Source organism: Bufo bufo, chromosome 3 (genome assembly GCF_905171765.1).
Source record: "Bufo bufo chromosome 3, aBufBuf1.1, whole genome shotgun sequence".
NCBI classification, from domain to species: Eukaryota; Metazoa; Chordata; class Amphibia; order Anura; family Bufonidae; genus Bufo; species Bufo bufo.
In genome coordinates this window covers 169,760,109-169,784,536 of record NC_053391.1, presented here as the reverse complement: position 1 = coordinate 169,784,536, position 24,428 = coordinate 169,760,109, and positions in this window count along the sequence as shown.

Sequence of the window (24,428 nt, the reverse complement as noted above, 5' to 3'; positions counted from 1 at the left end):
GCTGGCTGGCTGCTGATTGGCTGCATGCATGGCATGATAGGTGATCCCGCCTTCCCAGAGTTCCTTTCTCCATGTCCTCACACATGCAGCAGCCATTTTAGGAAAAAATGTCATTCGTTCACGAAGGAAATTTGCATTGTGCAAATCAAATTTTTCCTGAAATTCAGAACGAATTACACTTTTGCTTCCATTCGCTCATCAAGTCAAAACGAAAAAAAATTTGGGGAAAAATTCTGCGAATACAACCACAAACCTTGCACAGCTGGCTATTTTAAAAACTGTGCCAAAATTGCCCTGAAAGATGTCTAATAAAAGATTACTACAATAGACTAAAGCAACAGGGAGACAGCTAATTCATTATTTTTCTAAACATGTTTTAGCTGGGGTTTAATTAGTCTTTAATCTCTAAGCCAAAACATATTTCCAATATTTGAAATATGTATAATGGATTCAATGACTTAAATGCTGTTTTAAATACAAACCTTCTTCAATCCTGCAGGATTTAAAGTCTCTATTATATGAAATCAGTTTCCTTCCCTCACGGACAACTATAATTGTTTTTCTGTAATTTACATGATGTTAATTGGTTTGAGGGATATATTACTACTGTATTTCATTCAGATCCATTGGAAAATGATTTTAGATTCCTGAAATATTATACATCATAGTTTTCATTATAATACCGAATTTGGAATAATATTCAGAAACTATTAAACAAAAAAATACACCCTCTTTAGTCTAATATTACAAGTAATATGATGTGATGAAATATTTGATTTCATGCATATTTTAATTTATCATGACATTGCTTTCGTCTTTGAACTTCATTTGCATTTCAAATAAATTGGTGACTGCTTGTGCTGTTTATATCTGTTTTAGAGAAAGCACATTCAATTATTTAAAATTACATATTTAGTTTTAATGACCATAAATAACATTTTAATTAAACAAAAAGTTGTTTACAATTAAATAAAAAATGTTTTGTCTTTAAGGCTTCTCGATGAATCATTTAAATGGGCATTGTTCTTACAATTCATATTAATTTAGTGTGAAATAAAAAGCGTAATTCTTTCACAAATAGGTAGTCAAAATGTCTTTTATGGCTTTAAAATCTCACGTTTCCATCTTACACAAATCATCAGCCCAAACACCCAATATATGCAACGACAGCCACAGACAAATATACATGCCAGAGGGAGAAAAACAGAACTGGATCGCACATCCACAATGCTACGCTTTGATCTAATCAAACTCTCTTCTGAGCGCCATATTGAAGTGTACAGCCTCCCATACTGCATGCTGTACAAGAGACATTAGTGTACATTATGATCAAAAGGCATAAGCCCACTCACCACGCCAAGGTCGCCTCTTTGAGTGGGACCTACTCTGACAAAAAGGCACAGCGCAATGCGGTGACAAAGCGGCACTGCCCTAGTAGGCAGCAGGACCCAGGAGTCAAACAGCAACCCTGCTGTCTGACAATGCCACCCATGGCACTGGGTCCCATCAACCCACCAGTGCAGCATTACATAAACAAAGGCCACCATGCAGTACTGCACCATGTAAACAGTTGTCTAACACAACATGTCCATTGCTATCAGGAGCTACAGGTCAATGACCACTATATGCAGACTTCTGTGATTAAAACCACCTGTGCCGAATGAGAGGAGTGCTGATACCAGTAGTAAAGAAGAAGATAGTCCAATAACATGCCAGGGGGAGAAAACAGAACTGGATCACACATCCACAATGCTATGCTTTGATCTAATCAAACTCGCTTCTCAGTGGCATGTTGAAGTGTACAGCACCCCATACTGCATGCTGTACAAGAGGCATTAGTGCACATTTTGATCAAAAGGCATAAGCCCACTCACCACGCCAAGGTCGCCTCTTTGAGTGGGACCTACTCTGACAAAAATGCGCAGCACAATGCGGTGACAAAGCGGCACTGCCCTAAGACCTCCCTGTCTTGATACATGGCCCCATCTCTTTAGGCCTGTTTCAACCCTGATACATAATGGATCCCACACCATGGGATCATTATTTGTAAGTGTCCTCTACTTATTCTGTTATACTTGAATATCTTCAGTGTAAATATTAGAATCAACTTGGATCAATACTCCAGGTGATTCATGCCCTGCTCGACTGCACAACAGTTCCCCTGATGATTTGTATATGAAACATGCATGTAGGGATCAGCTGCAGTAGGGCACAACAGGGCCAAATAGCATAAAGGTAAGGTTCCGGACAGGGTCGTTCTTTTCAGGACGAGTGCTCCATGGTTAGGACGCCAGGGACAAATCAGTATCCCTATCCTAGGGTGAAATAGGGACTTAGAGCCCTTCATCATCCATGTCTGGTTCCTACCACTAAGAATTTATTTTCAGCAAGACGAACATCTCCTGAACATCCACAAAGACCGGATGACACCTACGGTAGGATAACCGGTTATACTCTAAGGTGCCGCTGCGTACCAGTTATTCCATGTGTATTTTTTGCACCAATTTTTTATTTTATTCCACTAAATAGGGCACATAAATAGAGAGGTCACAGACGTAAATTACCCTTAAAATATAACCTTTATTAAATACGATAATAAAATGGATATTCCCTCAAAAATGTAATGTATATATATAAAGAGATAAAGAAAAATCTGCCTAAATAGGCTTGATTTAATAATTAATCCAAAGTACCTCTACCATTGATAAACAGTTACATAGAGGTAAATAGTGGATAAGTAGGAGAATACAGGGCATCAATTACATAACATAACAGACAGATACCGTACGTATGAGGTAATACCCTTTAGTAACAAAACGGCTCAGTAAAGATACGTAACAGAAATTATATAACTGTTAGCAGCCATGCGTTGGTTACTAACGGTACCCGGGTAATGATATAGTGGTGATCGCAGATGAAAGGATGTTAGTAGTCAATAATTGGGAATTCCTTTTCACCTTGATGCCAGCAGCAACTGTATGATATACGAAGGTGGTATAGTCGAAGCCAGCTGAGAGGAGGTCAAGGAAAGTGTTACCCTAAATGTCCCTAGGAGTCTCCCTACCTAACTGTGGAGCACCCGCCCCGAAAGGGGCGACCCCACTCAATAGATGGCTCACCCTAATATTGCCCTGGATGCCCCTAAAAGCCACATCAATAATTCACGAAGCGAAGGTTCCTCAGGGGACAAGTAGTAATCTGGTGGTGATATCCCAGATGCTGGCCGCCTAGATGATAAGGAGGTGCAAAGAATGTCCAAACAGACCATACCTTTATACAGACGCCACTCTCCAGGTGCCGCCGCTCAAAAATAAAAAAAACGGAAGTGACGATACATCATTTCCGGTGTTTGGAACGCAGAATGTGTTCCACCGCCGACGTATTTCCGGCATCTGGAACGCAAGTTGCGCTCCAAATTCACCAGACGTCGGCACAGAGGGATCGGCACAGTACCCAGGATCGATGCACAACAGTGCATAAAACAAACACAGTCATGAGAGGCTAGGGAGCATGTGGTATGGGATCAATATCCATATAACATATAACAGATTTGTTATTTTGTTTAAATTTAGGGACTTTTTTTCTATCCTGATATAAATTAAAAGTTATATTTTAATAAGATCACCATTTCAACCTTTGCTTGTATTTTATATATTTTTGTTGACCCAATTCTTGAATATCCAGAAACATTTTCTTTTCCCACTTACTCATGCCAAAAAAGGCTTTAGAACATATAACTGCATTGCTGAATGCCAAATAATACTTTTTTTTGCCACTAATACACTCCAAAAAAGGCTTTAGAAGATATAACTGCACCGCTGAATGGCAAATACTTTTTTTTTTCCAATAATACATGCCAAACAGGGCCATATTTGTCTCACTTCACACAACGACAAATAATACTTTTTTTGCCATTAATACATATAACTGCACTGCTGAACGGCAAATATAACTTTTTTTCCCCACTAATACACGCCAAAAAAGGCTTTAGAACATATAACTGCACTGCACAAGGGCTAATAAAGGGTAATAATATTTCCAGGTAATACAGGGTGTCACACAGCACCCCAATAAAAAGAACGGTTTGCTGGAATTACAGAGGTATCATCTATTGCAAACCTGAAAGCAGCAGTATAATGGCAATTTGGATCCCCAGTCAGTGCAGCAAGGTGTAATAGAGTAGTTTATATTACTCAGGCTGTACACTCCCCTATTGGACCCTGTTCTGGGTAATGATTGCTCCCTATCCTTTCCCTGAACTTCTATACTGCAAAATAAAAGTTTTAAAGTCTTTTCTACCACTATCCCTAGCGCCTGCTGACGTCTCTCCCTGCACTAAGTACACTGGAAAATGGCTGAATCCAAGATGGCTGAGGCTATTTATAGGGCTGTGATGTCACAGGCCTGGCTGGCTGCTGATTGGCTGCATGCTTGGCATTGTGGGTGATCCCAAGTTTCCAGAGTTCTTTGCTCCATGTACTAACATGTGCAGCAGCCATTTTAGGAAAAAATGTGTTTCGTTACCACAAATAGTCAGGAAATTTGGAATCGGTGCAAATCTAATATTTCCTGAAATTCGGAGTGAATTCCACTTTGTCAACTTCGATTCGCTCATCTCTAATCATGATTAATACATGTGTATAAAGAGCTAATGTCTAATGTCGCAAGAATCTAATTTGGTTGGCACCCTATATTCTCCACCAGATTCACTACTGTTGTAGTGTTCTTTATGTGTGATGGAGTATGTCCGACATAGGGTTGTAGAAACCTATCCAAATACTGAGATAGGTTAGATGTCAAGGACCCTATGCCAGATACAATCGGCCTACTAGGGGGGTTGAGGGGATCCTTGTGTACCTTGGGAATACAGTAAAACACGGATTGTCTTTTTAGAGCTCCTAAAATAAAATCAAACTCTGATTTATTAAGTACATTTATATTCCTTGCCTTTTCACAAATTACAATCAGTTCTTTGTAATAAAGTTCCACAGAATCATTTTCCAATTGGATATATGTACTCTTATCTGACAATTGTCTTTTACATTAATCCTCATATCTATTAGTGTTTAAAATCACAATCTCCCCTCCCTTGTCAGCGGGGGTGTATTGTAATTTCCAGATTTTATTGTAACTCCTTAATGGCTCCCATTTCTTGTTTTGATAGGTTTGATTTCCATTTCATATTTCTGATATCTGCCTCTACTGCCCCTCTAAATGCGGCAATTTTTTTTTTCGTATTTCCTGTCTTGGATACATCCTAGATTTTAGTTAGACATCTACATGTTCATATTCTCGTAGTACATTGTTTTGTTGGTTGATCATATTTTTCATAAAGTATTTTTTTACAGCACAATTGTTTAATATACCTCTTTTATGCTCACAAAACCTGTGCTACTATACGTGTTACATACTTGCAAGCATATATACCATTTAATATGCGCAAGGCGAGCAGTAAGGGACAGGGAAGTGGCCGTGCTGCAGATGGTGCACGCAGAGGCCGTGGCCATGGGCGCGTTGAAACTGTGCCTGCTGCCAGAGCACAAGAAACACACTCATCCACTATACCTAGCATTATGTCCCAGTTTGCAGTGCGGTGCAGGACACCACTCTCGAAGTCAGATCAGTGCAACTAGGTGGTCGTTTGGATTGCAGCAGATAATGCTTCCAGTCAGTTAAGCACCACCCTGTCTTCCACAAAGTCCAGTCTCAGTAGCCAAGAGTCTGGTCAACAGAATCCTCACCCTGGTACTCCTTTCACCCACCATAGAGAGTCTTGGCAAATAAGTGATCCCACACTCGGATATTCCAAGGAGCTATTTTCATTGCCATTCCTTAATTTGGGCCTCTCACCAAGCCCGTATGAAGAGGGACATGAGGAGATCTTGTGTCCTTATTCCCAAACTTTGGAGCATCCACAGTCAGAAGAAGATTACGTGGGGAACGGCAATTAGTGTTTCACAAGGTGGATGATGATGATGAGACACGGTTGCCAATAAGACAACCGCAATTAGTGTCTCAAGAGGTTCATGATGAGGATGAGACACAGTTGTCAATAAAAGAGGTTGTTGTTAGGTCAACAAGTCAGGAGGATGACCAGAGTGAGGAAGTGGAAGAAGAGGTGGTGGACGATAAAGTCACTGATCCAATCTGGGAAGGTGGAAAGCCGAGCGAGGACAGCAGTACAGAGGGGGAGGGATCCGCAGCACCGCAACAGACTGGAAGAGGCAGTTGGGTGGCAAAATGAAGAAGGCGGGCCACACCAAACAGGCCTGCAATTGTTCCCCGGAGCACCCCCTTGCAGCAATATCCCTTGCCAAGGGGTAGGTGTTCCGCAGTCTAGCGCTTTTTTGAGGAAAGTGCGGACGATAATAGAATTGTCATTTGCAACCTGTGCCGTACCAAAATGAGCAGGGGCGGGAACACTTGCAACCTCCCCACCACCAGCATGATCCGCCACATGGCCTCAAAGCACCCTAATAGGTGGGTCGTACGCCTGGGTCCACAACCAGTGTCTGCAGGTCACACCACTGCCTCCTCTTTCCCTGTGTTACATGTTGGCCAACCCCCTGTCCAAGACGTAGGCCCGGATGCCTCCTGCCATGCACCTGCAAATTTGCAAGCACCATCAGCTAACACAACCACTTCTGTGTCCTAGCGCAGCGTACAGATGTCTATACCCCAGGCTTTTGAATGAAAGCGCAAATACCCAGCCACACACCCACAAACCATAGCACTAAATGTGCACTTTTCCAAATTGCTGGCCCTGGAAATGTTACCATTTAGGCTTGTGGACACTGAGGCTTTCTGCTGACTGATGGCGGTGGCTGTCCCGCGGCACTCTGTCCCCATCCGCCAATATTTTTCACGGTGTGCAGTCCTAGCCTTATACCAGCATGTGTCCTGTAACATCACCCGTGCCTTGAACAACGCAGTTATTGGAAAGGTCCACTTAACTACTGACACATGGACAAGCGCTTTTGGCCAAGGATGCTACATTTCCCTGACGGCACACTGGGTGAACGTTGTGGAGGCCAGGAGCAAGTCGTACCCTGGGATGGCACAGGTGCTACCAATTCCAAGGATTGTGGGTACTACTTCCATCAGGATTTCTTCCACCACCTACATTAGTGGCTGCAAACCCCCTTCTCCTCCTCCTCCACTTCCACCTTTGAATTATTAGCTTGCAGCACCAGTCAGCCGTCAGTCAATAGCTGGAAGCAGTGTAGCTCTGCAGTGGGGAAGCGGCAACAGGCTATGCTTAAACTGATCTGCTTAGGTGACAAACAGCACACTGCCGCAGAGCTATGGCAGGATATAAGGGACCAGACTGAGCTGTGGCTCTCACCACTCAACCTACAAACAGGCATGGTTCTGTATGATAATGGCCGTAACTTATTGCCGGCTTTGGAGCTCGGCAAGCTCACAAACATATCATGCCTAGCCCACGTGTTCAAACTAGTGGTTCAGTGGTTTCTTAAAACCTACCCCATTTTGCCTGAGCTATTGTGAAGGTGCGCCGCGTGTGTGCCCATTTCTGCAAGTCATCGACAGCTTCCATCGGTCTGGCAACGCTGCAGCAGCACTTGCAATTGCCAGCTCACCGACTGTTGTGCGACGTAAGCACGCCCTGGAACTCCACGTTCCACATATTGGCCAGGCTTTGTGAGCAGCAGAGGGCAGTAGTGGAATGCCAGCTGCAACTTGGTCATTGCCTTTCCTGTCAGCTTCCGCTCTTCACAAGCAACGAGTGGGAATTTATGTCTGACCTCTGTGTGGTTTTACACAACTTTGAGGAATCAGCACAGATGGTGAGTAGCGATAACACTATTATTAGCATAACCATCCCACTTCGCTGCTCACAATTAAGGCGGACGCTTTGCATGTGGAAGAGGTGGAAATGGGGGAAGAAAGTACACAGGGTGATAGCCAGACCACCCTCAGTTTGTCTTCTCAGCGCGAATTGATGATGATGATGTGATGATGAGGAGGAGGAGCAGGAGACGGTTGCCTCCGCTACAGAGGATAGTACCTATGGAAGTTTTATTCCATCTGTTCAGCGTGGATGGGTAAAAGAGGAGGAAGAGGATGAGGAGATTGAGAGTCATACACCTGATGACGACAGCAAAGTCTTGTCTGTTGGGACTCTGGCACACATGGCTAACTTTATATTAGGCTGCCTTTCCCGTGACCCTCGCGTTGTGCGCAATTTGGCCAACACTGATTACTGGTTGTTCACTCTTTTCTCGACCCCAGCTACAAATAGAACTTCTCATCTTTCATTCCTGTGGTGGAAAGGACAAGCAAAATGGTGCTATACCAGAAGGTCCTGGTACTGCACAAATTTCCATCTGACAAAGCTGGCTGCAGAGTACGTAGTTCCTTGGCCAACCGAGGAGGGAAGACGAGGGAACCAAACAACAGCTCCAACAGAGGCGGGGCAACACTCTCCAAGACCTTGGATAGTTTTAAGTCATCCCACCAGCGCCCTCCACCTCATGTGCGGCCTAATGTTACAAGGAGGGAAAAATTTTGGAAGATGGTGGAGTACGTAGCAGACCATGTCAGCGTCCTCAGTGATCCCTGTGTGCCTTACAACTATTAGGTGTCCAAGCTAAACAAGTGGCACAAACTGGTGCTCTACGCCTTGGAGGTGCTCGCCGGCCCCGCTGCCAGCGTTTTGTCAGAGCGTGTATTTAGTGCTGCTGGGGGCATTATAACTGATAAGCGCATCCACCTGTCAACTGAAAATGCTGACCGGTTGACTCTTATGAAAATGAACAAGTCCTAGATTGCCCCTGACTTCTCAACTCCACCAGAAGAAAGCGGCTGAACATAAAAGCATTCTAAATGTGGCTTTTATGGTGTATTGAATACACAGTATTCCCATGCACCCCTTCCACTACTAAAAAGGATATATAGTTCAATCTCCCTTTTCTCGTCCTCCTTCTACATCATATCAACATGCTTATTAGGCTGCCCTCGATTCTAATGTTTTAGAGGGTCAGCTCAGCAGCTGGCCCTTACCCATTATGTTTTAGAGGGTCACCAGCAGGCCCTCACCTATAATGTTTTTGAGGGTCACCAGCAGGCCCTCAACCATAATGTTTTTGAGGGTCAGCTCAGCAGCAAACCTTTACCCCTAAATTTTTAGATGGTCAGCTCGGCAGCAGGCCCTCATCCCTAATGTTTTAGATATTCAGATCAGCAACAGGCCCTTGCCCATAATGTTTTAGAGGGTCACCAGCAGGCCCTTGCTTCTAATGTTTTTGAGGGTCACCAGCAGGCCAGCAATCATAATTTTTGAAGGGTGTGTATGATGCCCTACTTTATGTGTAATATAGGGTGTATTGGAGTGCTGCTTACTTGTAATTTTTGGCAGCCCTTTCCCACAGTGCATAGGCTTTATGAGTGTAGGAGTCCCACTACCTGAACAATTGTACCACAATGTGAATGAGGCCCTCCTTTATGTGATATACAGGTTGTATCAGAGTGCCTCTTCCTTGCAATTTTTGGCAGCACTTGCACTTTATATACAAGTAAATATACAGGAAAGAATGTTTCCTAACAACTTTTACTCTAAAATCGATTTTATCTTTGGTTTGGTGCGTATTATTGTCAGTCTGTAAAAGTGGCGTACTACTCGGACAACATCGTTCCCAGCAACGACCTGGGAGTCCAAGATGCATCCAGACATCCTACACATGCTGTTCCTGAACCATTTCAATGGTGTTTTCTTCAATTTCTGACCTTTTACTTTGAACCAGACACCCTCTCCTCTTCAGAGCAGGGGGTGCCTGGCTTAATGCTCGGGTTCTCTCATTGACTTCCATTGTGTTCGAGTGCTCTGCCGAGCACCCGAGCATCCCGAGGTGTTCTACTCGAGTACCCGAGCACTTTGGTGCTTGACCAACACTAATCTTCATCCATCTGCTTTATTAGCTGACTGTCATCATTATCACCAGTATCATTTGGCTCCTGTCTTCTATAAGTAACATAGTAACATAGTACATAAGGCCGAAAAAAGACATTTGTCCATCCAGTTCGGCCTGTTATCCTGCAAGTTGATCCAGTGGAAGGCAAAAAAAAAAAACAACTTGTGAGGTAGAAGCCAATTTTCCCCACTTTAGGGGAATGAAAAATTCCTTCCCGACTCTAATTAGGCAATCAGACTAACTCTATGGATCAACGACCCCTCTCTTGTATCTATAGCCTGTAATATTATTACGCTCTAGAAATACATCCAGGCCCCTCTTGAATTACTTTCTTGTACTCACCATCACCACCTCCTCAGGCAGAGAGTTCCATAGTCTCACTGCTCTTACCATAACGAATCCTTTTCTATGTTTGTGTACAAACCTTCTTTCCTCCAGACGCAGAGGATGTCCCCTCGTCACTGTCACAGTCCTGGGGATAAATAGATGATGGGACAGATCTCTGTATTGACCCCTGATATATTTATACATATTAATTAGATCTCCCCTCAGTCATCTTTTTTCTAAAGTGAATAACCCTAATTTTGATTATCTTAAGGGTACTGTAGTTGCCCCATTCCAGTTATAACTTTAGTTGCTCTTCTCTGAACCTTCTCCAGCTCTGCTATGTCTGCCTTGTTTACAGGAGCCCAGAACTGTACACAGTACTCCATGTGTGGTCTGACTAGTGATTTGTAAAGTGAGTTTCTATTTCTATATATTTGTTACCTGCCAGTGTTGATGCACACTTTATAATACTATTCTTTAAACCATCTGGTTGTTGACTCTACTGCAATTTTATAGGTGTCTAACCAATGGGAGACACCATTAGTACCCAACAGTATGGGTACTTTAGAACAGCATGTCCAATGTAATGGGTTTGCTCTAAAATCTTTTTTTTTTACCATTTACCAGTATATTATATCATTATGGTTTCTGGTTCACAAAAAATAAATTCTGATTTAAAGCAAGGCTAGCTCAACCTGTTTTTATTATCATGGTTATTTTATTTTTAAATATATATTATAGTTATTGTTATAGATTTACAAAGATATAATATTTTGTATAATTATTTAGCATTCAATAAGTCAATAACATGTGCTACTCTTTCTTAAAATACAACTGCTATAATAGGTACTCTTGAAACTTTTAAATAGAACAATTAAAATTAACGATAGTTTTCTTCTTATGAATCAAACTTTTTTTTAATGCAAAAGAGATGATTCACATATTTTTCTATATATGTACTGGAAACACAGTTATTTAGTTTTACTGACCGTCACCTGAAACTCAATATTTGTCAGCAGGACGAAATTAATGTTAAGTGTTGGTTTTGTGAGAAAGTTGGAAGAAGATGCTCTGACTTAGTTGCTCTCTAAGGTCATTAAAATTTAAAATAGCTCTATAAAACTATGTTTGGTCTTAAAATTTGTTTCCAGTACTTTTTTAAGTTGTGGAGATGTAGATTAGAAAACAGTAAAATTTTGTGACATAAAATGTAATTTCGATGTAGGAATGAATTAGATTGCATAGAAAATACTATCTGGAGTCTTATACTTCAGTGATAACAGAGGTTTCATTTGCAGAAGCTGAATTACCTGAGTACTGTGCTGTTAAAGAAAAAATACTTAAAGCAGAAGAAAGTCAGCAACAATATATTCAACACTTTTTTTGTGTTATGGTACTACATTCAATCATTTTTTGTTACATATTTTAATTTTATATTTGTATTAAATTATTATTAGAGATGAGCGAATTTCTCTAAAATTCTATTTGGTCGGTTCGCCGAATTTTCTGAAAAGATTTGATTCGTTCTGAATTAATTTGTGGCGAATCACATTAAAAAAACTGCTATTTCCTGGTTGCAGAGAGCCTGTATAGGAGTGTAGAACGCTGTGCCTTGCAACAACATGCATAGTGAGTCTGCTGTGGTAGTGAAACAATACTGTGAGCCAGTATGACATGCAAATGACAGGCGTCACTCTTAGAATCACTGTACACTTCACTTATTTGGCCAACACTGACCAAATAACTCAAGTGTTAACTCAATCTTATTGGTCGATGTTCGCGTCAGGTATAAAAAAAAAAACATACAGAGGCCCAAGATCCTACTATATCGTGAAAGAGCGCACTTCTTTTACACCGTCGTCAGCTGATTCCACATACATGTCTACAGAACCTGTTCTATTAAACGCTTATGCAAGTAGAGTCCCCCTGACAGAGTGGAGAGGGTGTCAGCAGTAAGTTTGTGTTAATGTCGAAGATTTGTGCTTCCTCTGATCCGTCAGAACAAACCCCCCCCAAAAAACGGATCCTGTCTGTTGAGCATCCGCCTTCACTTGGTCAGCATTTGGTCAGTAATCCATCAGTATTGCTAATGCCCAAAAAAAACAGGAGTGGATCCAAAACAGAGATGACACGTGAATGGAATATTTGCATGTCTTCTGTGTTTTGTACCCACTCCTGCTTTTGGCTAACAAATCATAAGCCAATTCTAATGGGACCATACAAGCCTTATAGCTGCTACACAGACATGATCCGTTGTGGGTCTCATTTTTCCTTTCTTCTGACAGATCCGGGGAAGAAGCCAGTTTACTGGCCAAACGACGTCGGCTGAGGGATCCACACGCATCTTGGGGTATTTATTGCTACTAACTTCCACACATAGCCTGTTATCCTACCTTATTATTGGACCTCAATGTCTGGGGCTTGTATTATTTCATGTCAGCTTTCTGTGTGTTTTTTTTCTGCAATTCGCCCCTGTGTGTCGACCTCTCAGCCCCCTCTAAGGCTTTTTTTGTTCCTTACTGAAGGTTTCCCCCTTCTTTGCTGCTGCTGCTGCCTTTATACATGTTACAAGTATTGTTTAATGTATATTCAATAAAGTTTAGTTAAATTTTTTGTATAGTGTCGAAGTGGTAGCAGCATCAGGAGACCACAGAGTGGCAAGGTGACATAGTGTGGATGTGGCAACAGCATCAGGAGAGCACAGAGTGGCAAGGTGACATAGTGTGGAGGTGGCAGCAACTTCCGGAGACCACATAGTGTAAAGGTGACATAGTGTGGAGGTGGCAGCAGCATCAGTAGACCACACAGTGACCCGATGTCAGAGTGGGGAGGTGTGTGGCACTAACAATACCCGCTGACAATGGAGGGTGTAAGAAGGAGCACTTGGCATCAGATATGTGGCATTAGGCGGGTGGCAGCATCAGAATAGTAGAGGCAGGTAGCCAGAAGAAACCGATCTCTTTTGTCAAGGTTTGGGTGAGGCAGCATGGCTGATCTAATCTGATGCATCAGGCATTGGTGGGTGGAAATCCTGGCTTATGCACGCCTGATTCATCTTGACAAAGGTCAGTCTCTCCACATTTTGGATGGACAGGCGATTTCTCCTTGGGGTAACTATGGCCCCCGCCACATTAAACACCCGATCTAATGCCACACTACTGGCCTGGCAGGACAGCTTTTCCAGGGCAAACTCGGCCAGTTGTGGCCACAAATCGAGTTTGGCTGCCTAAAGTCCAGCAGATTTTCAATGATGGCTGGCAGGGTGCACTCCAATTATGCCACCACCTGCTGTTTCAGGTTCTGTTCCAGGTCTAGCTGCTGGTGAGTAGTTTCTTCACTATGCGGGTGAAGAAAGCTACTCATCAGCGACACTAGACTCAGGCTGCTACTGATGAATAGTGATGACGAGCAGCAGGGGCAATATTAGAATTTGTGATATTTTGCGAATATTTGGGTGAATATTCATCATATATTCGCAAATTCGAAAATTTGTGATCTCCAGTCATTATTTTCTTAATTGCAAAAATCGGCAATTGGAAAATTTGCAATAAAATTAGCAATACGAAAATTTGCGATCAACACTATTCCTATAGGCAACTTTCCTATTGGTTGCTAGGGATGTTGCTAAGTTCCGATATTCGCGATAAATTCGTGATAAATTCACGATAAATTCGCAATTAGAATATTCGTGAATACTAATATATAGCACTATATTCAAAATATTTGCAAATTCTCAAAGTGGCGATATTCGCAATTAAAATTCGTGATTTGAATATTCGCGCTCAACACTACTGATGGAGCTGGTACTGCTCCTGTCACCCCCCACCCCAACAGCCATGGCAGTGGAATGTGCATGTGGCAGTGGAATGCAGCATACCTGCGAGAGGATGGACCATGGTGCAGATAGGCAGCGGCCAACTGGCTACATAGGATGTCTATATAGTAGTTCAGTTTGTCCTCCCTTTTAGCGGGTGTAAAAAAGGGCCCTATTTTGGATGAGTAGCGAGAGTCTAACATGCTGGACAGCTAGTAGTCATCCCTCTGCCGAATGATAACAATTCGGCTGTTACTACCCAAGCAAGTGAGCATGCATTCTGGCCATTTGCGCAAGTGACTCAGAGAGACTCCCTACCTCTATTTCTACTGCATACTGCCAAGGTGTCCCTGGGTTATCTGCCTAATTTATCTCATCTCCCACTTGCTCCTTCGGCTGCTCCTGTTCCTCCTCTTCTGTCACCTGTGTAGAAAAAGCACCCATTTCGCTACACATTGCTTGTGCTCCAATATCCTCCTCCTCCAGTTCAGCCCCCTCAGGGCTCATGTGGCCATGAGATGTAGGCACCACGTCTCCAGTCCCCTGACCAGCCAGATTTACCAGCATCTGTTCCAGGACATGAAGCAGTGGAATGACGTTGTTCATCCCGTAGTCCTGGCGACTGACAACTAAAGTGGCCTCATGCAGGCGCTGCCACTGGCTAACATTGAAGTTACACATGGGAGTACCTCTGTCCGCCTATATCATCAAGAAATCGTTCATGGCCTTTCTCCGTTGGTACAGTCGGTCCAACATATGGAGAGTGGAATTCCAAAGGGTGGAAACGTCACATATCAGCCTATGTTGGGGGACGCCGTTCTGCCGCTGCAGCTCAAGGAGGGTGTGCTTGGCTGTGTACGAGTGGCTGAAGTGCATGCAAAGTTTCCTGGCCATTTTTAGGATGTCTTGCAGATGGGTGGAAGACTTCAGGAACAGCTTGACAACCAGATTGAACACGTGCGCCATGCAGGGCGCATGGCTCAGCCCTCCTTGACGCAGCGCCGACAGCATGTTCTTCCCATTGATGGTCACCATGGTTCTGATTTTGAGTTGTGGCGGAGAAAGCCAGGATTTTATTTCTTAATGATGGATGCGGAGCAGTTCCTTCCTTGTGTGACTCCATTCGCCCAGGCAAACATGGTACAGAACTGCATGACATCACCGTGTACTGCATATGTGCCACGCTGGTGGGGCACTGTGAATTGTCCCTGCAGTGAAGGCTGAGGATACGGTGGAGGATGAGGAGGCAGAGGCGGACATTGTCACAGGACCAAGGGCGTGAGGAGGTGGAGGCGTCACCTGGCCAAGTGTCATGGTGGGGAGTGGGGGAAACTCCCCACCATATAATTAGAGCTGATACTAGGCCACTGACCCTGATCTCCTGACCGTATGAGCGCCCCCTGAAGGTGGGAGGGCTCATACACTCGAACCTGGGCCCTACTGACCCTATCGGTCCCTGCAATATTGTAGTCAGGAATAAGAGACGACCGATTCATCCACGACATGGATAAATTGGAGTCTCCCACAGGCCTAGTAACAGAAGGGAAAAGACCAAATGCAGCAACTGGAATGCAGGTAAGTACACAGTGCAACAACAGAACACTAGCAACAACCAACACTTACCTGCCGCAGCAGAGATAGAAAGGCGGAGCCAAACATCTACCCGGACCTCCGTGCGAACACCAGATGCATGGAAGCTCCAGGCAGCGCTGCATACAGGCTTATGGTTCAACAATAGACTGGGGAAAATATCAAACATCCATGCAGATCACAACACCAAACCGACCTGACATGGAACACCAGACATGACATAAACAACTAAACCCCAACATGAACCACACCAAACAACATAACAGGTGAGGAAGGAAAAGGAGACAAGGGAGACAAACGATGTCCACTAGGATGCCCTCACACAGGTAACATGACAAACCAGAAAGGAGCAGAGCTCCTACACATATACAGGCAAACAACCAACTGACCTTCAGGCTCACAACACAGTATAAGAAAAGCCAGAGGCCACACCCAGCTCCACCAAGAACACATCTTAACCCCGAACACACCAGGATGGGAAGGGACACACAACTTAAAGGGGAAGTGTCAAAACATGCAAAACAACATGTTGCCACCAGCAACAAGCATGCACGGCAAAAGTGTCATGGTCCACTACACCAGACCATGACACAGCCGTGACACCAAGTTGCTGGTTTGGCTGGGCAGGAACTACATTTACCCAGTGGGCCGTAAAGGACCTATATTCACCTTGACCGTAGTTACAGCTCCACATGTCGACGCTGCCTTGCACTTTGTCAGACACCGACAGGCTCAAGGACTGGCCCACCTTCTGTTCTACATATGTGAGCAGGGCTGGTACTGTCTTTTTGGCAAATAAATGATGGCTTGGTATTCTACATTTTGGCTTGGCACAAGTCATCAGTTCTCTGAAAGGTGCAGAGTCCACCACTTGGAATGGGAGGAGCTGCAGTACCAGCAATTTGGCCAGGAGCACTTTCAGCTTCTGCGCTGTTGGATGAGTGCACACATACTGTTGTCTCTTGGCAATCGCTTCGGTGATCGATTGCTGACAAAATGACTGACTAGGAGGAGAAGGAGCAGGAGCATCAGGACCAGCAGGTGATGGGAAGGAGAGACAGCTTTCTTCAGCTGAGGTGGTGGAGCCTTGACTGCCTTATATCGGGTGCGTGCCAATATGTGATGCAGCGGTTGTTGCGGAAGATTAGACCACCACAGCCATAGTTCTCCAAGGCCACTTTATGGTGATGCTGCATATGTTGACGCAGGACCATGGTGTCAACATTGGCACCCTAGCTACTCTTCACCTTCTGCCCACAGATTCGACAAATGGCCATGTTCACCTCCCCCGGCAGCTTAACAAAAAGTAGGTGGTTTTATCCACAACACTCCACACCGACTGACTGCTACCGCCGCTGCCTCCATGAACCCCTGCACTACTACTTTCCGGGCCGGTAGGCTCCTGAGAAGCGGGTGGTCTATCCTGGGGACGTTTGGCTCCTGACTGCCCACTGCTACCACCCTGCTGACTCCCGGCCATGCTACCGACTTGCTGGCTCCACCGCTGACTCCGCCGCCGAGCACCTTTACTATTAAGCGTGTCCTGGCTATCCGGTACCACAATCACCTATGGGGTAACCTACCATGCTTCTTTATTGTTGTTATTGTATATTATCTTATTTTGGGGCCATTTTTCATAACCATTGTATATTAAAAGTTAAGTTTTAATTTGACCACTTACTTCCATTTGCAATCAGTAGCCACCCAGCCCCTGTGATGTCACAGCCCTATAAATAGCCTTAGCCATCTTGGATTTTGCCATTTTCCAGTGTACTTAGTGCAGGGAGAAATGTCAGCAGACGCTAGGGACAGTGATAGTAAAGACTTGAAAATGTATATTTTGCTCAATAGAAGTTCAGGGAAAGAGCATTAGAAGTGTAGGGAAATGAAAGGGAGGAATTATTGTACAGTATTAAAGCAGAACAGGGTTCAATAGGGGAGGTTATAGCCTGGGTAATAGGAACAATCCTATTACACCTTGCTGCACTGACTGCGGATCCAAATTGCCATTATACTGCTGCTCATTTCAGGTTTGCTGTAACGGGGTTCCGAAGGTGCACTCGGTACCCCATTAGCCACAGACCTGCTGCTTAGCTTCGGGAATGAGGATCTGTGTTTGACCTCATTCCCAGGGCGGCTTTACTGCTGGGTGGCTCCCTGCTCCTAAGTCTGCCTTGAGCGCCGAGCTGATCACTCGGTGCTCGACTGGTTGGTCTGTCGGTCATGTGACGCTGGCCACGTCACATGACCCTCACTCCCCACTATAAATACAGGCAGCCTGCTGGCCACAGGTTGCCTGTTAATTTAGGTTCCACCTGTGATTTGGTCTTTCCTGGCGTACTTTCCTCCTGCTGAATTCCTGACGATCCTCTGCCTGCTCCTTGTGTACTTTGCAGTTCTAATGGTATTCTGACCACGGCCTCCTCCTGACGATCCTCTGCTGACTCCTTTTGGTACTTCATGCCTCTCCTGGTATTTATGACCCCGGCTTCTCCTGACAATTCTCTGCTTGCTCCATTTGTACTTTGTAGCTTTCCTGGTATTGACTCGGTCCGTTCACGTCCTGTTGTTTGTCTGTCTATCATCCCTGCACTTATTCCAAGTTAGGGATTGCTGTCCAGTTGTCCCCTGTCATTAGGACTCGCGAGGCAAGTAGGCAGGGCCAGGGGTAAGGGTGGAGCGCAGTGGTCACTTCCCTCCCCCGTGTGTGTGTGTACGCGACTGTTACATTTGCAATACCTCTGTAATTCCATTGTATATTAAAAGTTAAGTTTTAATTTGACCACTTACTTCCATTTGCTGTACGACTCAGGTGGTCTAGTCTGATTTGTTATCTACCTTGCTACATCATTTTTCTGGCTACTGATTGACTGCATGCATGGCATTGTGAGTGATCCCTTGTTTCCAGAGTTCCTTGCTCCATGTACTAACATGTGCAGCAGCCATTTTATGAAAAAATGTGCTTCGTTACCACAAGGCGTGAGGAAATTCGGATTCAATGCGAATAGAATAATTCCTGAAATTCGGATTGAATTCCACTTCATCAGCTTCGATTCGCTCATCTCTAATTATTATTTACATGAGTTATATTTGTATTATATTATGTATTATATTATTAACCCCTTAGATGCTGAAGCAATGCTGACCTTGGCATCTAAGGTGTTTACAGAGGGAGGGACCTCCATCTCTACCTCCATTGGCTCCAGGAGACGTGATCGCTGGTTGCCATGACATCCAAAATCCTTATAAAGGTGTCCAGACTTGCCAGCTATTGAAAAACAAAAAAGACCAAACAGGCCAAGCACTCATAACACCTAAGTCACTGTTGTACAGTACACTGTGCTTGAGCACTACCCGCATCTGTTATGGTAACCAAGGTACTAGCTCAAAAACTACAAACAACCTACAAAAAAGAAACAATCCCTAAACAGTACCCATAAAATATAATAAAGCTTTATTGTGTATACAAATAACATAAAACATTTTTTATTAAAAATCAAATGATGCAGAAAAAGTATCACCCAGAGATCACATACGGTATTTTCAAATGGGGGTAAATATGGAAAGGTGTATATATTATAATGTACTGTATGTTTAACCTGTAAACAACATAGCTACAAATAGTGCCACGAATAAATAGTAATAACTGTGTCCAGACCAGAGTATAAAAAACTAATACCAATATTCAAACTCACCCATTTGCAATTGTGGCTAATGGTGGACGCGACCCCAGTGCACGTTTTGGTGTACCTTCGTCTGGGGGACCCATAGTGGGACTAAAATAAAAAAAAAGTAAAAAAATGTTTTATTTAAATCTAAATTATTTTTCAGTGTAAAAAAGTATCCCTTTTTAGAAAAAAAATAGATATTGTCATGTCTATAACTACAGGCTCTATAAAATTATCACATGATCTACCCCATCAAGTGAACATCATAAAAAAGAACTAAAAACTATGCCAGTACAGCCATTTTTGGTTGTTTCCCCCACAAAAATCATAATGTAAAACAATAAAAAATTTGCATGTACCTTAAAATGATGCAATTGATAGTCACCTCATCCTGCGCCCTCACTTAAGACCATTGCCAGAAAGATTTTTTTTAAATGTGGCTCTCAGAAAATGGTCACACAATGACAATTTTTTTCCAAAAATGCTTTTATTGAGTAAAACTGAAAAAAAAATATATTTGATATTGCTGTGGCCATAACGACCTGCTCTATAAAAATATCACATGATCTACCTTCTCAGCAGAATGCTGTAAAAAAATAAAATAAAAACAATAGCGTTCTGGCATTTTTTAGTCATCTTGCCTTGCAAAAGCCACAATCTAGTGATTAAAAATAGAGTTGAGCGGACACCTGGATGTTCGGGTTCGACGGGTTCGGCCGAACTTCAGAAAAAAGATTGAGTTTGTGATCCGAACTTGACCCGAACTTGACCCCGAACCCTATTGAAGTCAATGGGGACCCGAACTTTTGAGCACTAAAATGGCTGTAAAAATGTTATGGAAAGGGCTGCAAATGGCATTCAAATGTGGTTAAGAGCATGGCAAGTGCTCTGCAAACATATGTGAATAGGGAAATGACTTTAACCCCTTAAGGAGCCCTATTTCACCTTAAGGACTTGGCCATTTTTTGCAAATCTGACCAGTGTCACTTTAAGTGCTGATAACTTTAAAACGCTTTTACTTACCCAGGCCGTTCTGAGATTGTTTTTTCGTCACATATTGTACTTCATGACACTGCTAAAATTGGGTCAAAAAAGTTATTTTTTTTTACATAAAAAAATACCAAATTTACCAAAAATTGGGAAAAATTAGCAAATTTCAAAGTTTCAGTTTCTCTACTTCTGTAATACATAGTAATACCCCCAAAAATTGTGATGACTTTACATTCTCCATATGTCTACTTCATGTTTGTATCATTTTGGGAATGATATTTTATTTTTTGGGGATGTTACATAGCTTAGAATTTTCCAAATCCCACTTTTTATGGACCAGTTCAGGTTTGAAGTCAATTTGTGAGGCTTACATAATAGAAACCATCCAAAATGACCCCATTCTAGAAACTACACCTCTCAATGTATTCAAAACTGTTTTTACAAACTTTGTTAACCCTTTAGGTCTTCCACAAGACTTCATGGCAAATGGACATAAAATGTAAGAATTTCGATTTTTTGGAAAATTTTCCAATATAATCAATTTTTTCCTGGAAAAAAAACAAGGGTTAACTGCCGAACAAAAATCAATATGGGTTGCCCTGATTCTGTAGTTTGCATAAACACCCCATATGTGGTCGTAAAATTACTGTTTGGCCAAACGGGAGGACATAGAACGAGGGGAACGCCATATGGTTTTTGCAAGGCAGATTTTGCAGGACTGGTTTTGTTTATACCATGTCCCATTTGAAGCCCCCCGTTGCACCCCTAGAATAGAAATTTCAAAAAAGTGACTCCATCTAAGAAAGTGCACCCCTCAAGATATTCAAAACTGGGTTTACAAACTTTGTTAACCCTATAGGTGTTCCACAAGAGTTAATGGCAGATGGAGAAACAATTTAGAAATTTCTATTTTTTGGAAAATTTTCCATTTTAACCCATTTTTTCCAGTAATAAAGTAAGGGTTAACTGCGAAACAAAACTCAATATGGGTTGCCCTGATTCTGTAGTTTGCAAAAACACCCCATATGTGGTTGTAAACTACTGTTTGGCCAAACGGGAGGACATAGAAGGAGGGGAACGCCAAAGGGGTTTTGGAAGGCAGATTTTGCAGGACTGGTTTTGTTTATACCATGTCCAATTTCAAGCCCCCCGTTGCACCCCAAGAATAGAAATTCCAAAAAAGTGACTCCATCTAAGAAAGTACACCCCTCAAGGTATTCAAAACTGGGTTTACAAATTTTGTTAACCCTTTAGGTGTTCCACAAGAGTTAATGGCAGATGTAGAAACTATTTTGGAATTTCAATTTTTTTGAAAATTTTCTATTTTAACCCTTACTTTATTACTGGAAAAAATGGGTTAACAGCCAAACAAAACTCAATATGGGTTGCCCTGATTCTGTAGTTTGCAGAAACACCCCATATGTGGTCATAAACTACTATTTGGCTAAACAACAGGACATGGAAGAAGGGGAACGCCATATGGTTTTTGGAAGGCAGATTTTGCTGGACTGGTTTATTTACACCATGTACACCATGTACCCTTACCTAGAGTAGAAACTCCATAAAAGTGACCCCATCTAGGAAACTACGGGATAAGGTGGTTGTTGTTTTGGGACTATTTTAGGGTAAATATGATTTTTGGTTGCTCTATATTACGCTTTTTTGAGGCAAGGTAACAAAAAATTTAAATTCTAAAATTGTTTCTACATTCGCTATTTAGTTTTGTGGAACACCTGAAAGGTTATCAAAGTTTGTAAAGTAACTTTTGAATACCTTGAGGGGTGTAGTTTCTTAGATGGGGTCACTTTTTTGGAGTTTCTAGTCTAGGCTACATCAGGAGGGGCTTCTAATGGGATATGGTGTCAAAAAAATCAGTCCATCAAAATCTGCCTTCCAGAAACCATACGGAGTTCCCTTCGTTCTATGCCCTGCCATGTGGCTATATAGCCATTTACGACCACATATGGGGCAATAAATATTTAGTTTTGTTTGGCTGTTAACCTTTGCTTTATTACCGGAAAAAAAGGATTCAAATGGAAATTTTGCCCAAAAATTGGTGTTTTGGCACCGTTTTTTTTTTTATATTTTTAACGCTGTTCATCCGAGGGGTTTGGTCAAATGTTATTTTTATAGGGCAGATTCTTACAGAAGCGGCGATAATTAATATGTCTACATTTTAAAATGTATTTAGATTTTACACTATATTATCATTTTAGGAACAAAAAAAATTATTTTAGTATCTCCACAGCCTGGGAGCTACAGTTTTGTTTTTTTTGTTAAGCGACTATCTAATGTAGGGGCTCATTTTTTGCGGGATGAGATGGCGGTTTTATTGGCACTAATTGAGGGTGCATATGACATTTTGATTGCTCGCTATTACACTTTTTGTGATGTTAGGTGACAAAAAATTGCTTTTTTTTTACACTTTTTTTTTTAACGCTGTTCATCCGGGGGGGGGGGGGGGGGTTACATGTTACTTTTATAGAGAAGTTTGTCTGGGCATGCTGGGAGTTATAGTTTTACAACATCTTGAGGGCCGCAGTTTGAGGATGCCTGCACTAAAACTAATATTTTTTTGGGGGAAAAAAATTGTTTCCGTGACTCCAAAGTCTGAGAGCCATAGTTTTTTATGTTCTCTAGGGGACTGTTGGGAATTATAAAAATTTTATACTCCATGGTAGTGCGATACTCCCAGAAGCAATCGATAACGCAAAGGCCCGGATGATCAGGGCACGTGTCGCACTGAATGGTGGTGTCCTTCCGTATCCCCCTCCTGCGACACACTCTGCACTTTTTTGGGGTTCGTCCCTTCTTTCCAGTAAGGGGGACCACACCTGGAAAATGTTGGCCAGGGACGATCCGGGCGCCTCCAATTCCCGAGGTACTCCGGCCTGCTCTTTCCCGATCCGAAAAGATCAGGTCCTTGAGGACTGCCTCATAGAATTGGAGGAATGTCCCTGTGCTGCCAGCGCTTCGGGATAGTACAAAAGAGTTGTACATGGCAACCTGCACCAAGTAGACCGCAGCTTTTTTGTACCATGCCCGGGTTTTGCGCATGGCATTATACGGCTTGAGGACTTGATCAGAGAGATCAATTCCTCCCATATACCGATTGTAGTAGACGATACAATCGGGCTTGAGGACCGTTGCCGCGGTACCTCGCACAGAGACTGGGGTGGTGCTGTTACCGTGGATTGTGGACAGCATAAGGACATCCCTCTTGTCCTTATACCTTACCAGCAACAGGTTTCCACTGGTAAGGGCACGGGTCTTACCCCTGGGGATAGGTACCTGGAGGGGGTAGGCAGGGAGGGATTTTTCCGCACGGTCCCACAAGCGAACGTGGATCTGGTGGCAAGGGACCTGAACAAGGGAATGCTAGTATAAAAGTTATCCACATAAAGGTGGTAACCCTTATCTAGCAGTGGGTACATAAGGTCCCACACGAGTTTCCCGCTAACACCCAAGGTGGGGGGACATTCTGGGGGTTCAATACGGGAATCTCGCCCCTCATACACATGAAATTTGTATGTACCCTGAGGCACTCTAACAAATTTTGTACATTTTCACGCCATACCTCGCCCGCTTAGTGGGAATGTATTGGCGGAAACTGAGTCTCCCCTTGAACGCAACGAGAGACTCATCAACCGCGACCTCCCTTCCAGAGATAAGCTGCTAACAAATTTTTTTTGGACCAAACGGGTGTTTGTTTAATAACTGAATTTGACAGCAGTATATAACCCTGGAGTTTCACACGTGCTGATGCTGCAAGGCCAGAAAAATAGTGGAATCTGGCAAAGTGTGTTTTTGAAAATCAAGAAAATTATGGCTGTATTTCTAGCTTAAATTACACACTGACTAATCCAGATGTTGTATATTGCCAAAAAGTGTTTTTTTTGGTAATAGAATATGAAAGCTGTATATATATTAAACTTGAATTTAACACTTGCAGATCAGGAAAATAGTGTTTTTTTGGCAAAAAAAAGTGTGTTTTTAAAAACCCAGAAAATAATGGCTGTATTTCTAGCTTAAATTGCACACCCACTAATCCACATGTTGTATATTGCCAAAAAAGTGTTTTTTTTGGTAACAGAATATGAAAGCTGT